Source organism: Procambarus clarkii, chromosome 3 (assembly GCF_040958095.1).
Source record: "Procambarus clarkii isolate CNS0578487 chromosome 3, FALCON_Pclarkii_2.0, whole genome shotgun sequence".
Lineage (NCBI taxonomy): Eukaryota > Metazoa > Arthropoda > Malacostraca > Decapoda > Cambaridae > Procambarus > Procambarus clarkii.
Genome location: NC_091152.1, coordinates 10,894,936 through 10,912,586, shown reverse-complemented (window position 1 = coordinate 10,912,586; position 17,651 = coordinate 10,894,936). Strand labels below are relative to the sequence as shown.

Sequence of the window (17,651 nt, the reverse complement as noted above, 5' to 3'; positions counted from 1 at the left end):
GAATTGCTTGATGTCACCAGGAGGAAAACACTAAATGAGTGAAGTTCATAATAAGAGTGGTCCAAGCTTCAGAGTGGTTCTGATACTTTCATGGGAAGTCATGATGGCTATAAAGGATTGTGTGGTGATAAAGTTCACAGTTAGAAGGTGTGAGCTCGTTCTTGTGCTGTTACCTTGTTTGGGAGCTTTCATGTTCTATCACTCTGATGGTTCTTGCAGAATCGGGAGATTTGTCCAACGCTCGTTGTTACCTGAGTCAGTTCAGATAGGTGTTCCTTGCACTTTTCCTTGTTGTTCTTGTCTGTTTCAACAGGCATAAGAAGTCAACTTTTAAGTCATGTTGTATTGTTGGTAGTTCCCAGAGTGAAGAAGTTTCGGATGTGTTGGAGTGGTCTAACCCTGTTTCTTCTATTTATAGTGACATTTGGCCGAGACTGTTTGTTTCACAGAAGATCCAGTGTTGGAGACCAGAGGTTCTTGGGAGGTTTATGCCAGATCAACCCCATTCACAAGGAGAATTCCCTCAACCACCCCTCATCTATGCCAATTCATCTCAGTGAAATAACTCTACAGAAAAGGAGTGGAAACCAGTGGAAAACATATCCACTCATACAACCCAGGATGTTCCAGCTCAGGAAGTGTTCATGGTATCCTAAACCGTGTTGTAGGTGTCAGAGTTCACTACATCCAAGTCCAGGTTACTTATATCTACCTGTTGAAGTGCTCCAAGATGAATTTTGTTAGATCTGTACTATCTGTTTACATAAGGTAGTGCAAATTAGGATGTTGAGTAAGTACTTTACCTTGATGTGCTGGTGCGTTGTAACTTCTTCCTTATTAATAAAGTGTGCATTGTGGTGTTATTGGATTACTACCAGGTTAAGGATGAAACCAGTTAAGTGGAAACCTTCTACATTAGATTTTGTTGTCCAGACTGCCATTTATTTGGATGTATGTATTGTACTTAAGTCATATGTGAATCTGGCTACATGTGGTGAGTATAGTAGTATATGTTGTGATGAGCAGAGAGTGAAAATATACCTCAGGTATTTGGGTGTATGAAATAAGATAGTGCCCAGGAGAGATTAAGGTGTTGAGAATCCAAGGTGTACAGTTATAGATACACTAAAGTGGGGAGACACTGTTTCAAAATGTAATGAAGAAAATGTATATTGTATAGTTGCTACAGTGAATTGTTCTAACATAAAGAGTGTAATGTCAACTATTGAACTTTGGATTATTTCCATAATTAGTTATTTCTTTCCAATGGAGTTAATGAACTCATTACAGACGTTAAGATTCAAATTGTTCTTTTCTTTCAAGGAGATGTATCTTGTTAAATATTATATTTGTAATGTTGACGAGACCACACACTAGAAAATGAAGGGAAGACGACGTTTCGGTCCGGCAGATTGTGATAATTGATTGATTGATAAAGGTTAAGCCACCCAAGAGGTGGCACGAGCATGAATAGCTCGTAATGTGATGATTGAAGGAGAAAGCAATAAATTGGCAGAAGAGAGGTGAAGAGAAGAAAATCTTAGAGGAAAAGAAGGCAAGGCAAAGGTAGGGAAGGTAAGGGTGTAATAAAGGGGGGATAGTAAGAATAAGAAAACAAGAACGCAAGAACAAATAACTGCCTTCTGCAGTTATTTTTGTAGGAGAAAGTTTTCTCATTCGTCCCGTCACATTCTAGTGTGTGGTCTGGTCAACATACTTCAGCCACGTTATTGTGACTCATCACCTGCATTATATTAGTGATTTTTTACAGATTGTGCATGAATGTTGCTTATATCAGTCTCAGTCTCAGCAGTCTCAGTCTCAGTCTCAGTCTCAGACTCAGCAGTCTTCAGCAGTCTCCGTGGTGTAGTGGTAAGACACTCGCCTGGCGTTCCGCGAGTGCTATGTCATGGGTTCGTATCCTGGCCGGGGAGGATTTACTGGGCGCAATTCCTTAACTGTAGCCTCTGTTTAACGCAACAGTAAAATGTGTACTTGGATGAAAAAACGATTCTTCGCGGCAGGGGATCGTATTCCAGGGACCATAGGATTAAGGACCTGCCCGAAACGCTACGCGTACTAGTGGCTGTACAAGAATGTAACAACTCTTGTATATATCTCAAAAAAAAAATATATATATATATTTCTGATTGTATTTCAATTGTCATATACCTTTTATATATTGGTTCAGAGTGTAATGTTGTTCTTAGGAAGCTCAGAGTCAATAATCATGATTTGATTATGAGTGCTCAGTATTGTACTCACTTGCAGTCAAAAAATTAAATCAACCTTTGTTGGAAATAACCAACAGTTTTCATACATCTTTTGTATTTTTACATAACATTTTTTGTATTAACCACAAGTAGTTACTAAAAATTACTAACTTGTAAAATTACCCATAATCATGATTTTATAATATGCAATATTCTGCCAAATCCTTCCTACTGTGTGTTTCGACAGGCAGCCTCAGAAATATTTCCACATATTGTTGGATATAAACAGAGTCCAGTTTATTACTCCTTTACTAAGGATAATTGCTTACTAACAAGTTTAATTACGTAGCACATTACTGCTTACTGGAACTCCCTTATTTAGTTAAAATTAACCACTCAGTGGAAATTATTAAAAGGTAAAATAATTCCTCCTTATATTTTTCTCATTTATTTACGCAACTCTAGTAAACCAATTTACGTTGCGAGAGGTTATATTGTAACATGAAATATTTAAACGTGACATAAATACTCTTCACAATCTCTTCCTTCCCTAATTAACTCCGAAATATATAAATTCATTTATGCTCGAGGTACCTACTGAGAGCCGTGCATGCGCAAAAGGAGGAAGGAGAAGGCAGGAGAGGACGCCATTAACAGCGTGCAAGGATAGAGAAGCGTGCTTGCTCCTGCACGAGACTTGGACGCTGCTACTGGACGCCATTAGCAGCGCTAAGAGAAGAAGCGAGAGAGACGCCATATTGTCTAGATAGAGAAATGCAGTGCCGTAGGAGCTCGTCTAATTTCAGCTTGTAATTTACGTCCTTCAAGCAGCAGCGAAGGCAGAGGACTGAGACAGCTTCCTTAACCAACGGATACTCGGCTCGGCAACCATAAGTTCCTTTCATTTCTGATTTAGTCTTGTGATCACATTTTTAAACAGATAAGAAGGTTGTCCTTATGCCATAGGAAAAGAAACCCAAACTAGTACGTTTCTCATTTTACCGTTCCCTCATTTTTATTTGGGAAATAATGTCAGTAATTCTTAGGTAGACAAATATTACAATGTAATTGCCTTTCAGCTCCCGAGTCCACGTCGAGCAAGAAGATAGGCTACACCACGATCACGTGGAACGGTTTACCTGACGCAACAAGTTATCAGAAACGCTTGACTACAGATGTTAACGTTTCATACTGTTTACAGCTAAGACATTTCATAGTACTTAAGCAGTTATTAACAATCCTTAGTTGATCAATGATCTTTTACTTAAGATCACCTCTTGTACTAACCCTTGATTAATATAGATATCAAATTTATGATTAATTTATATGATATTTAATTTTATTGATGTTTCTAACATTTACATTTCTTTCTTACGGAAGAAACAGCGTTGGATTATTGGTGCTAGGACATATTCGTATCTTAGCGCTTGTTGTAAAGGGCAGTAGTGTAAAGGATTACAGAAGCACATAATCGGTTCAGGAACTGAACCGATTATGTTCTAGTTCGTTTAGCTAAGCAAATAACAATCTTTTGATGCTAGTTACACAATTATTAATGTTATATACACATGTACACATACTCATACATACATGTACATATATGTCTACATATACATTGTGACGATAATCTCTTTCAAGAGAGATTGAGCCTGCTCTTCCCTACCTAAAGTTACGTCCAGTCTACAAGTATAAGATGCTACATTCAAGATACGTCCACCAGTAGCACAAAACGTTTTGACCAGGAGGCAAAATGTACTCACCACACACCCTCCACGCCGGCTCGTCATCAACCAGCCAGCTACCCATCCCAGCCTGCCTGCTCCTGATTGGTGACTCGCCGACCGCACACTTGCACCCTGCACCTCAGCGCCATCTACCTGAGTCGATGTCTGAGCCTGGACCAGCCATCAACTTCAGAATATTCTTTGTGCTCTAAGAGTTGACATCTCTCTCTCTGGCATACTAAGCTCTCTGGCTTTTGCATACTAAAGGAGGTCTCAGCCATAGCCAATATTCTCAGCACCATTTTACCCTTTACTATTTTGTCTCACATTGTTTTTGCATTTATGTTTGTTATTTAATTGCACTATTCATTTCCCCGAGATTTGTCTTTATTTTTATTTGTGTTTTATGTATATATTAAAGTTTCATTGTTCATACTTTGTGTTTTTCGTGTTCCTCCCTCTCACTTACCACAGACAACAGGCAAGCAGTCTATCTTTTTTTTGTAAGTGTGACCAGGCATTGACACCTGCCATTGGAGGACTGCAGAACATCTACACTCCAACACTTTCCCGTCACAACATATATACACATACACATACATATTCAATCACCTACACAAATACACACACATCAATAATCTTTTGTATCATAAGTGATTCAACAAGAAACTCATGAGGCTCACAACAGTCACTATACAAGGCACTTTACATCTATGGTGAGTCACACAGTTACTAGTCTTGCTGAACACCCACCCAACTGGGCGGCAGCTTTACAGTCATGTGCTCCACACCCACCCAACTGGGCGGCAGCTTTACAGTCATGTGCTCCACACCCACCCAACTGGGCGGCAGCTATACAGTCATGTGCTCCACACCCACCCAACTGGGCGGCAGCTTTACAGTCATGTGCTCCACACCCACCCAACTGGGCGGCAGCTTTACAGTCATACCTTGAGGTTACCTTGAGGTGCTTCCGGGGCTTAGCGTCCCCGCGGCCCGGTCGTCGACCAGGCCTCCTGGTTGCCGGACTGATCAACCAGGCTGTTGGACGCGGCTGCTCGCAGCCTGACGTACGAGTCACAGCCTGGTTGATCAGGTATCCTTTGGAGGTGCTTATCCAGTTCTCTCTTGAACACTGTGAGGGGTCGGCCAGTTATGTCCCTTATGTGTAGTGGAAGCGTGTTGAACAGTCTCGGACCTCTGATGTTGATTGAGTTCTCTCTCAGAGTACCAGTTGCACCTCTGTTTTTCAACGGGGGTATTCTGCACATCCTGCCATGTCTTCTGGTCTCATGTGATGTTATTTCTGTGTGCAGGTTTGGGTCCAGCCCCTCTAATATTTTCCACGTGTAAATTATTATGTACCTCTCCCGCCTGCGCTCAAGGGAGTACAGTTTTAGGCTCTTTAGTCGGTCCCAATAGTTTAGATGTTTTACTGAGTGGATTCTAGCAGTAAAGGATCTCTGCACGCTCTCCAGGTCAGTAATTTCTCCAGCTTTGAAAGGTGCTGTCATTGTGCAGCAGTACTCCACTCTAGAGAGCACAAGCGTTTTGAAAAGTATCATCATCGGTATAGCATCTCTAGTGTGAAAAGTTCTTGTTATCCAACCTGTCATTTTTCTTGCAGTTGTGACGGCTACTTTATTGTGTTCTTTAAAGGTAAGGTCTTCCGACATGAGTACACCCAGATCCTTTACATTGCCTTTTCGTTCTATGTTATGATTTGCCTGAGTTTTGTACGTGGTTTCCGTTTTTATATTTTCATTTTTTCCATAGCGCATGAGCTGGAACTTATCTTCGTTAAACACCTTATTATTTTCTGTAGCCCATAGAAAGACCTGATCTACATCTGACTGGAGGTTCGCCGTGTCCTCTATGTTGCCTACTCTCATGAAGATCCTAGTGTCATCTGCAAAGGATGATACAGTACTATAGGTTGTGTTCTTGTCTATGTCCGAAATGAGGATGAGAAAAAGTACTGGAGCAAGCACAGTACCCTGGGGGACTGAGCTCTTCACGGTTGATGGGCTGGATTTTATTTTGTTGACTATTACACATTGGGTTCTGTTGGTCAGGAAATTGTAGATCCATCTGCCTATTTTTCCGGTAATTCCTTTTGAACGCATTTTATGTGCAATAACACCATGATCACATTTATCAAAAGCTTTTGCGAAATCTGTGTAAATTACATCCGCGTTATGTTTGTCTTCCATAGCATCTAATGCCATATCATAGTGGTCCAGCAACTGCGACAGGCAAGAGCGCCCTGTTCTGAAACCATGTTGTCCGGGGTTATGGAGTTGCTGTGATTCCATGTATTTTGTGATTTTACTTCTTAGCACTCTCTCAAAATTTTTTATGATGTGCGATGTAAGCGCTATCGGTCTGTAATTTTTTGCCTCTGCCTTATTTCCTCCTTTATGAAGTGGTGCTATCTCTGCTGTTTTTAGTATATCAGGAATAACGCCAGTATCTAGGCTTTGTCTCCACAGAATGTGGAGGGCCTGCGATAGTGGTTTTTTACAGTTCTTTATGAATATGGAGTTCCAAGAATCCGGGCCTGGTGCAGAGTGCATAGGCATACTGTTTATGGCTTCTTCAAAATCCAGTGGGGATAGGGTGACGTCTGATATATGATTTGATGTTGGTATCGTATCCATGAAAAATTCATTTGGATTATCAATCTTTAGTGTGTTTAATGGCTCGCTGAAAACAGAGTCGTACTGCGTCCTCAGTAGCTCGCTCATTTCTTTGTTGTCATCGGTGAAAGTTCCATCTCCCTTTCGCAGGGGCCCGATACTAGATGTGGTTTTTGATCTTGATTTTGCATAGGAGAAAAAATATTTTGGATTTCTTTCTATTTCACTGATGGCCTTTTGCTCTCTTTGCCTCTCCTGGGTTCTGTATGATTCTTGTAGCTTCCGTTCAATTGTTTCTATTTCTCTACCTAACCTTCTTCGCCGTTCTTGAGATAGGGTGCGACTCTCAAGTTGTTCCGCGATTCGTTTTCTTCGCCTATATAGGGAACGACGTTCCCGTTCCAATCTGCATCTCTTCCTCTTTTTTCTTAGAGGTATGCGGTTTGAACATATTTCTAGTGCTACTGAGCTTATTTTTTTCAGGCACTGGTTCAGGTTTGCATTTCCTAGCTGTTCTTCCCAGTTTATTTCTGTGAAGTCCTGGTTTATTCGCTCCCAGTTTATCTGTTTATTATTGAAGTTGAATTTGCTGAAATCTCCTCCACCGGGAATCTGGACTGGTTTTGAAGGTCTACTCCCCATGGTTGTCATAACTTCAATTAAGTTGTGATCTGAGTATCAGGTATTTGTAATCATTATGTTCCTGATCAATTCATCAATATTAGTGAAAATGAGGTCCAGCGTGTTCTCCTTTCTCGTTGGTTCTAATATTTGCTGGTTTAAGGCTCCATGTCATGTGCTCCACACCCACCCAACTGGGCGGCAGCTTGACAGTCATGTTCCACACCCACCCAACTGGGCGGCAGCTTTAGTCATGTGCTCCACACCCACCCAACTGGGCGGCAGCTTTACAGTCATGTGCTCCACACCCACCCAACTGGGCGGCAGCTTTACAGTCATGTGCTCCACACCCACCCAACTGGGCGGCAGCTATACAGTCATGTGCTCCACACCCACCCAACTGGGCGGCAGCTTTACAGTCATGTGCTCCACACCCACCCAACTGGGCGGCAGCTTTACAGTCATGTTCTCCACACCCACCCAACTGGGCGGCAGCTTTACAGTCATGTGCTCCACACTCACCCAACTGGGCGGCAGCTTTACAGTTATGTGCTCCACACCCACCAAACTGGGCGGCAGCTTTACAGTCATGTGCTCCACACCCACCCAACTGGGCGGCAGCTTTAAAGTCATGTGCTCCACACCCACCCAACTGGGCGGCAGCTTTACAGTTATGTTCCACACCCACCAAACTGGGCGGGAGCTTTACAGTCATGTTCAACAACCACCCAACTGGGCGGCAGCTTTAAAGTCATGTGCTCCACACCCACCCAACTGGGCGGCAGCTTTAAAGTCATGTGCTCCACACCCACCCAACTGGGCGGCAGCTTTACAGTTATGTTCCACACCCACCAAACTGGGCGGCAGCTTTACAGTCATGTGCTCCATACCCAGCCAACTGGGCGGGAGCTTTACAGTCATGTGCTCCATACCCAGCCAACTGGGCGGGAGCTTTACAGTCATGTGCTCCACACCCACCCAACTGGGCGGCAGCTTTACAGTCATGTGCTCCATACCCAGCCAACTGGGCGGGAGCTTTACAGTCATGTGCTCCACACCCACCCAACTGGGCGGCCGCTTTACAGTCATGTGCTCCACTCCCACCCAACTGGGCGGCAGCTTTAAAGTCATGTACTCCACACCCACCCAACTGGGCGGCAGCTTTACAGTCATGTTCCACACCCACCCAACTGGGGGCAGCTTTACAGTCATGTTCAACAACCACCCAACTGGGCGGCCGCTTTACAGTCATGTGCTCCACTCCCACCCAACTGGGCGGCAGCTTTACAGTCGTGTGCTTCACACCCACCCAACTGGGCGGCAGCTTTACAGTCGTGTGCTCCACATCCACCCAACTGGGCGGCAGCTTTACAGTCATGTTCAACAACCACCCAACTTGGCGGCAGCTTTACAGTCGTGTGCTCCATACCCACCCAACTGGGCGGCAGCTTTACAGTCATGTTCAACAACCACCCAACTGGGCGGCAGCTTTACAGTCGTGTGCTCCATACCCACCCAACTGGGCGGCAGCTTTACAGTCGTGTGCTCCACATCCACCCAACTTGGCGGCAGCTTTACAGTCGTGTGCTCCATACCCAGCCAACTGGGCGGCAGCTTTACAGTCATGTGCTCCACACTCACCCAACTGGGCGGCAGCTTTACAGTCGTGTGCTCCACATCCACCCAACTGGGTTGCAGCTTTACAGTCATGTGGTTCACACCCACCCAACTGGGCGGCAGCTTTACAGTCATGTGCTCCACACCCACCCAACTGGGCAGCAGCTTTACAGTCATGTGCTCCACACCCACCCAACTGGGCGGCCGCTTTAAAGTCATGTGCATGCATTATCTACAGTAAGCAAATTTTAAGAACATAAGAACATAAGAACAAAGGTAACTGCAGAAGGCCTATTGGACCATACGAGGCAGCTCCTATCTATAACCACCCAATCCCACTCATATACTTGTCTAACCCGCGGGTGAAACAATCGAGAGACCCCACCTCCACCACGTTACGCGGCAATTGGTTCCACAAATCAACAACCCTGTTACTGAACCAGTATTTACCCAAGTCTTTCCTAAATCTAAACTTATCCAATTTATACCCATTGTTTCGTGTTCTGTCTTATGTTGATACTTTTAATACCCTATTAATATCCCCCCTGTTATGTCCAGTCATCCACTGGTAACCCTCTATCATGTCACCCCTAACTCTTCGCCTTTCCAGTGAATGCAACTTAAGCTTTGTTAATCTTTCTTCATATGAAAGATTTTTAATTTGGGGAATTAACTTAGTCATCCTATGCTGGACACGTTCTAGTGAATTTATATCCATTCTATAATATGGCGAGCAAAACTTAACTGCATAATCTAAATGGGGCCTAACCAGAGCAAGATATAACTTAAGAACCACACCAGGTGTCTTGTTACTAACGCTTCCATTAATAAATCCCAGTGTCCTATTTGCCTTATTACGAACATTCATGCATTTATCCTTTTGTTTTAAATTCTTACTAATCATAACTCCCAGATCCCCTTCACAATTCGACTTCGCAATCTCAACACCATCTAGCTCGTATCTTGTAACTCTATCATCATTACCTAGCCTCAGAACTTTGCATTTATCACCATTAAACTGCATCTGCCAATCCTTTGACCATTTCAAAACCCTATCTAGATCAACTTGAAGTGATAGTGAGTCCTCCTCCGAATAATTTCCCAACCGATTTTCGTATCATTGGCAAATTAGCAAATGTTGCTACTCAAACCTGAACCTAAATCATTTATATATATTATAAACAACAGAGGTCCCAGGACAGAGCCTTGAGGCACTCCACTTACAACATTTTCCCACTCTGACTTGACTCCGTTTATACTAACTCTCTGTTTCCTTTGGTATAGCCATGCCCTAATCCAGATTAATATAGCACCCCCAATACCATGAGCCTCTATCTTTTTAATCAGTCTTTCATGTGGCACTGTATCAAAAGCTTTGCTAAAGTCAAGTGTTATGATCTCAGCCTGCAGGAGAAACGAGTCTTCCTCCTTGAGAGTTATTCATCAAGCCTGACCTGATTAGAAGGTCTAGCAAATATTGAGGTGATAACACATATGTAAAATAGTTGCTTGGATATGATGAACAATTTAAGATTATGGGCAGTGTAGAAGAAATCAGATAAATGACTGGTTAGGAGATGTGGACATTTTGCTGGAGGCGTGAGGCTCGCTTCTGGAGGGGCTTTGACCTCACTTGAGTGCCAGACATCGCAGGGGAAAGCTGCGCTCCGTTCGAGCTCCCGACAGAAGGGAACCCCTAGTGATATATCGAAGAGAAGAGAAGTGTGTAGACGTGCCAGCTGTAGAATCGAGCTGGGAACGTTGTGGTCTCAAGTCCTGGTCGACGAGAAGAGTATTAAGCCGCCCAGAGACATTATTGTGGGCCGTGGAAGCGCCCTGACCAAGCTTCGTCAGAGGGAGGAGCGCCCTCGACCAGATAATCTGTGGTAAGCACGACATACGCCAGTTCATAGTGATTGCTTGTAGTTGGTCGTGTGCCCAGCGACAGTAGCAATGTTTATTGATAAGTTAGACATGTTTTAATAAGGCAGAAGGCCTGAAATAAGAGAGTGGAGAGGGAGGAACACGGAGGGACATCCGTCTCCTCTGAGCGCTGGCAGGCAACTGAGGGAGCCCGGCTCGATGGCGGAGGACCCTCCCAGTGCGAGGCCCGCCTGGCGAGGTGGAGCATGGACCCGCCCAACGGGGGAGTCCACTCTCACAGTATGTAGAGGACAGATAGAGGTTTGAGGCAAACATATTGTGTGATGTGGAGTAGTTGATGAGACTCCAAGGTAGTGGAGCAGAGGACCTCGAGCTGTGAGGAGAAGCAGTGAAGAGGAGTGGCACGTGCTTCTGTAGAGGTGGTGAAGCACCATAGTTGCTCGAGGGAACTTCATGGTGTAGCAGCCAAGAGAGCTGTGGAGGACCCTAGCAGAAGGGTGAAGCACCGTAGTTGCTCAGGGAAACTTCATGATAGCAGCCTGGAGGAGCTGCAGAGGATCCTGGTAGTGAAGCCCAGAAGAACCTGAAGATCAGGGTAGTGAACTTCCAGAGGTGGAAGGGAAGTTCTGGTGGATTACTTGTAGGGAGTTGATAGTGTTTGGTTGTCATTAGCGTGCAAGACGCAGTGAGAGGTGAGTGACTGTTTGCATTCTTATGTCAAGGAGTGTTTTATACTGAAGTTTAGAGTTACAGTCGTAGGCTGGATTACCTACTGATGTACGTGTTCTAGGACTGATAGAGTGATCGATTGATCATTGCGGTGTATCAAGGAACATTTATGCTGATATATGTTATTGCATTCACATGCTGATTTTCATTGCACACATTTATATATATATATATATATATATATATATATATATATATATATATATATATATATATATATATATATATGTATTCTCTTGCTGATGGTGCAACAGTGTATGTAGACTTGATCTACTTGAGGAGGTTGATAGTATCAGGTGGTGAATCAGAAGATAGGATACCACTTGGTAAACTGATAATAGAGTTCAGATGGTGTTGGAGTGCTACCTGATTGTAATAGTATAGAGTATAGGATTCATTATTATTATATGTGTGTATGTATTGTGTATGTGCTTTGTCCAGTAAATGTATTCCAATTTGCTGGTATTTGACCTTGTCCTAGTGAGGCTTCCCCATGAAATAGTACAGAAGGAGAGAGAGAGAGAAAGAACCAAGAACCACTGCTGTGACAGGGGTAAAAGGTAATACTAATAAGTCAAAAGGGGATTGAGGAGATCATATCACCTAAGGAGAGAGTGGGGAGTCACAGCGGCTCGAGTGGGTGTGTGCACGTGACAATGAGGCTGAGTGTTGGAGCCGCATCCCCTAAACGTGTGACGTTGAGCCCCTCTCCAAGAACCAGAAGCGCCTAGTGTGATCTCCTAGTGAAGTGTAAGCACTCTACCGAGTTGTGGGTTGGGTTGTCTGTAGAGAAGGAGCAAAGACGACGCCACCAACCCACACCACTATAATACAAGGTACACAACATCATAATCCTTACCACTATCAACTGCCTCAACTATGCTAGAATAAAAAGATAACAAATTTGTTAAACATGAACAGCCATTTATAAAACCATGTTGCGACTCAATTATTAATTTATGTTTTTCAAGATGGAGACGAATTTTATTTGCAATTATAGATTCGAGTAACTTTCTCACAATAGACGTTAGACTAATTGGTCGATAGTTAGACGCAAGTGATCTATCTCCTTTCTTAAAAACTGGTATCACATTAGCAACTTTCCATAACTCTGGCACTCTGCCTGACTCTATTGATTTATTAAATATGGTAGACAGTGGGTCGCAAAGCTCCTCTTTGCATTTTTTAAGCACCCTGGCAAACACTTCATCCGACCCTGGGGATTTGTTTGGTTTGAGTTTTATTATTTGTTTAAGAACATCCTCCCTGGTAACTGCTAAACTAGTCAACCTGTCCTCGTCCCCACCCACATAGACTTGTTCGGTTGAAGGCATATTGTTAAGTTCCTCTTTAGTAAATACAGATACAAAATATTTATTAAAAATACTACTCATCTCTTCATCACTATCTGTTATTTGACCTGTCTCAGTTTTTAATGGACCAATCCTTTCCCTAATCTTTGTCCGGTATAACTGGAAAAACCGTTTAGGATTTGTTTTTGCTTGCTCTGCTATGCGAACTTCATAGTTTCTTTTTGCTTTCCTTATCTCTTTTTTAACTCTTCTAACCAGTTGTACGAATTCCTGTTCTAAACAGACTTCCCCATTCTTAATCCTTTTGTACCACGCTCTCTTTTTACCTATAAGGTTCTTCAGATCCTTTGTTATCCACTTTGGATCATTAGTATTCGATCTATTCAATTTATATGGTATACTGCATTCCTGGGCTTTGCTTAGAATATTTTTAAATAGGTTATATTTTGAGTCCACATCGAAAACCCCTTTTACGTCACCTATCGCTGGGTTCACGTCTAGCTCCAATACCGGCCCACACCCCATACCCAAGACTTTCCAATCTATTTGACCCAAAAAATGTCCTTGGCTATTGAAATCAGCTTTTCGAAAATCAGGCACTTTAACAGAATTTTCTCCTACAGATCTATTCCATTCTATGCTAAATCTGATTTCTTTATGGTCACTGTTCCCTAGCTCACTCCCTATTTCCATGTCCTTAATTTGTGTTTCCATGTTAGTTAACACTAAATCTAAAATATTATTTACCCGCGTTAGTTCCTTAATGTGTTGCGTAAGAAAGCAATCGTCAATTTATTCTAGAAAATCTTCTGCTTCACTATTCCCTGATTTGTTCAACCAGTTAATTCCACTAAAGGGGGCATCTAGATGGAAATTGAAAGTTGTTGTAGGGCATTGAAAATTTATTATCCTGATACATGTGAAAGGTGCTGCAACTGGGCCAAGTTTCAGCATCGCAGCCTAAATAGAGAGGGAGAAAAAAAATAAAAAAGTTTTTTTAGACAATTTTTCACCAATGTTCAAATCATTTCACAGCCCACAATTGTGAATCGAAATAAGTTCTATGACACTTAGCTATGACCTTACTATATAATAAAGATTTGTGTGGTGGATTTTTATTCCAGATGTATTTAGTGCAATAATACAGATTTTGTAAATTTCCCAAAAATCCTATGCACTAATATGATATTTATAAATATTTATAAAATCAATAAATCTACGTAGAAAGAAAAGCCACCACAATGTTTTAGAGGCATAAACTTTACATATAATGTGCAAGTTTCATGTAAATTGAATAATAAATAAAGTCTGTGAAATCAAATACAATTGTAAAATATTTACCTGCACAAACGGAGGTTAAAGTTCAGCCACCTTTAGCTGAGGTTGATGTTGACCGATATCATTCAAAATTTGCACCCTTGTAGATAGGCATGGGTTCAGTAAGGTGTGCAAGTTCCATGCAGATCGCCTGATAAATAAAATAAAAAAAAAAAATAAAAAAAAAATAAAAAAAATAAAAATTGCCACCAGTTTTATATGTACAAATATATATGAAGTAATATCACAATATAACACTAAAACATACTAACCTAATATAATTGGTCAGAAATATGGGTCCTCAAGGTGGCACTGGAGTGGCACTAGTAGGCACCTGCGCCATAGCCGGGGTCAGCTCCCTCAGGGGCCTTTCTTGGTTTGGTTGTGGGTCTCGTTGGTTTCTGCATATCCTTGTCCTTTTTCTTCAAGTACCAGTCCCTGGAGTAGAAGGTGGAGAATGTGCGGTGGCAGAGGGTGGGATTGTGGTGGGGGGGTAGCGGGCTGGTTCCTCACACTCGCGGCTGAGAGGCCTCCACGATCACTCGTCAAAGTGCGTAATCCATGGATTCTAGCCAGCTCGCACCTTCTACGGGCAGCTAGCATGCTTTTAGCTTTCAGAGTTTTCTTCATCTTCGTTTTGTACGTCATTTTGCAGTAAAAATAGCACAAATACTGATAATTCTGGGAGATATTGTGAGCGCGCGTCCACGATAGATCTGCTCGCTATCGGACACAGAGAGTGACTGACTTATGTTAGCAATCCCATCCCTCCCTCACTCTCGACTCTCGACTGTTGCCAATAAGTGAGTTTATATTTTTTTATGCATCACACGTTATTTTCAACGCTATTACGAAATATTAGACAGCTACAACGTAAGACGCAATACCCCACGGCGCACCCAGCCCGCGAGAACCGGAATGGGGAAACTTGCAGCAGGAATTTTGACTCTAATAACGTTATTTTTCAAGATAACATGAAACGGTTTTCACCACAGTGTTGCCAGAACGTTGTAGTATTTTTCATAATTTTTTGTAAATTTTCGAAATTTTTCGGATTTGAGAAGAGATGCCCCCTAAAATTAAATTCACCCATGACATAAACGCTCATGTTAGATCTAGATGCTCTAGATATTTCATCCCATAGGTGCTTTGCTTCCATTCTGTCTAAATTTGGTGGCCTATATATAACTTCTATTATAATGTTATTTGCTTTTTCGTTTAATTATATTCAAATAGTTTCTGTGTGTGGCTCAGTTTTGATTCCCTCTTTGAGACTACATTTCAAATTGTCCCTAACATATATGGCTACTCCCCCTCCTCGTCTAATATATCTGTGTGAAATAGTTTAAATCCATTTATTTGATATTCAGCTAATAGCTCTCTATTTTCTACACTCATCCACGTTTCGGTAAGTGCAATGATATCTACTTTTTCTGTGCAGACAAGAGCATTTAAATCGTTTATTTTATTTTTTAGACTTCTACTGTTAGTGTAATATACCCTAAGTGAATTGTTATTTTGAGGCTCTTCTCTTTTCCTGATCATTTTGCCAATTCTTTTCTCTCACAAACACATTATTATTATTATTATTACCTCCTTCCTCCAAATCAATTCCCATACCACTATCTACTAACAGTTTAAACCCAAACAAACGCCTCTAACCACTGGTTCCAACGAGTTCGCAATAACAACAACCCCAGCCCTCGATAGATGCACCCCATCACGAGCATACATTTCATTTCTTCCATAGAAGTGTTCCCAGTTGTCTATGAAAGATATTGCATTTGATTTGCAATATCTTTCCAGCCGGCAATTGACACCAAGTGCCCTCGACATCCATTCATTTCCCACTCCCTTTCTTGGAAGAATGCCACATATGATCGGGATTCCTCCCTTGCTTCTAATTCAATTGCTGTTTTATACCTCTGAATCAGTTCCTCACTCCTAACTCGACCAATATCATTTCCTCCTGCACTAATGCAAATAACAGGATTGTTCTCATTTCCAGCCATAATATTATTCATGTTGTTTATAATATCACCAATACCAGCTCCGGGATAGCAAACCCTTAACCTTTTCCCCCTATCTCTAGCACAAAACGTTCTATCCAAATACCTTATCTGGGAATCTCCCACAACTAAAGTTTGCTTAGGTACTTCCTTTACTCTCTGAGGGGCCTGCGCTTTGTTGCTCTTCGTTGCTTTCCCTTTTGCGTGATCCACAGTCTCACCACAGCACTCGTCCTCCAATACGGCAAATAAATTAGACGTTCTTAGGGCGTCTGTAGGAGGCTTTATCAAAGTCTTCTTAAGGCCCCTGTCCTTTACAACTTTCCAAGACGAGGTCTTTTTACTACTGGTCTCCTCCTTCGTTCCCTCTTGTTGCTGTTTCAGCTGTCGTACCTCCTCCCGTAGAGAGTCCAACTCTGTCCTCAGAGCACCAACCAGACTCATCAGTTCCTTCACCACAACTTCCATATTGAAGTATATTCAATCGGAGCTCCAGCTAACACAACCTCTCACTGTGACTGCACCTGACTGACTGATTTTGGATACTTCGCTAAGATTTCGGGCAGGACATCATTATGAATGAAGTACTTACACATTTCTTGGACACCATTAATGGTGTCCAAGAAATTCTCTGAATTCCGCGATTTTTTCACATTCCATTATATAATGACGCTAAGTATGCGAGTAGTTCTGCTGACAGAGTTTACATATAGTCAGATCTACATCAGCAGATGTTACAAACTCCCAGAGGTACTTGTAGCCGAGCCTAAGCCTAGCAGTGGTAACATCTAGAAGTCTCCTAACCTTATTGGATGGCCCATAGACGTGCGGTACTTCCTGCATAATAGAATGATGATAGATGGAGGAATTGGTGTGAATTTCACTTTGCCTCAAGTCTCCGAAATTTAGTTGATGTTGCCGGAATATTACTGCTCTCAGGCTGCTCAGGGGCAGTCCAAGTTGGTAATAAATTCCCTCTTTACGAGCAAAAGTCTTCGTCAACTCATCAGTTCTATCATGTATTCGGAGACCAATATGGGAAGGAATCCACAGAAGACAGACTCTAACTCCATCATTGATTATTTCATTATATCTGTGTCTAGCTTCAGAGATAAGCACGTCACAGTTATGCCTTGGGGAGCTGAGGGCAGTCAAGGATGACAAGGAGTCACAATTAGCGTGTCAACTTTGGATTCATATACGCGATCGAGTGCAAGGATTATGACAACTAATTCTGTTCGAAGAGTGAAGGCCCAGTTACTTAGACGCGCTCCACACTCATGGGAGAAGGAACCATCTCTCCCTGTCACAACAACTGCACTTCCAGCTACACCATGGGACTGATGCAAAGATCCATCAGTGTAAATAATCTGAGAAAGGCAGCGCTCTCTGACATAAGGATCAATTTGGCTTAAGGCATTGTACTTTGCTTCTTGTCGAATCAAGGCTTGTTCTTTAATCAGTTTCTTGGGTGGGAAAGGAAGGACAGTAATTTGGAAAGGAGTGATGTCCCATGGGGCAGGAAAGTGTTGTTGTTGTCTCTCTTGGTAGAGGTGATGAATATTATACATTCTGAGCATAATGA

The 17,651-nt window shown here is 42.3% G+C and overlaps 1 protein-coding gene and 1 long non-coding RNA gene across 2 annotated transcripts in view; both read right to left on the bottom strand.

The window, feature by feature from the left end:
• Positions 1 to 17,651, bottom strand: part of LOC138367457 (C-signal-like) — a 123,872-nt gene that overhangs the window by 47,135 nt on the left and 59,086 nt on the right. The window lies entirely within an intron of this gene.
• On the bottom strand, positions 13,597 to 14,796 carry LOC123751469 (uncharacterized). Its single transcript, XR_006772102.2, has 3 exons — positions 14,330 to 14,796; positions 14,082 to 14,208; positions 13,597 to 13,700 (listed from the first exon to the last, which is right to left on the bottom strand). It is a non-coding gene; the product is annotated as an uncharacterized lncRNA (long non-coding RNA).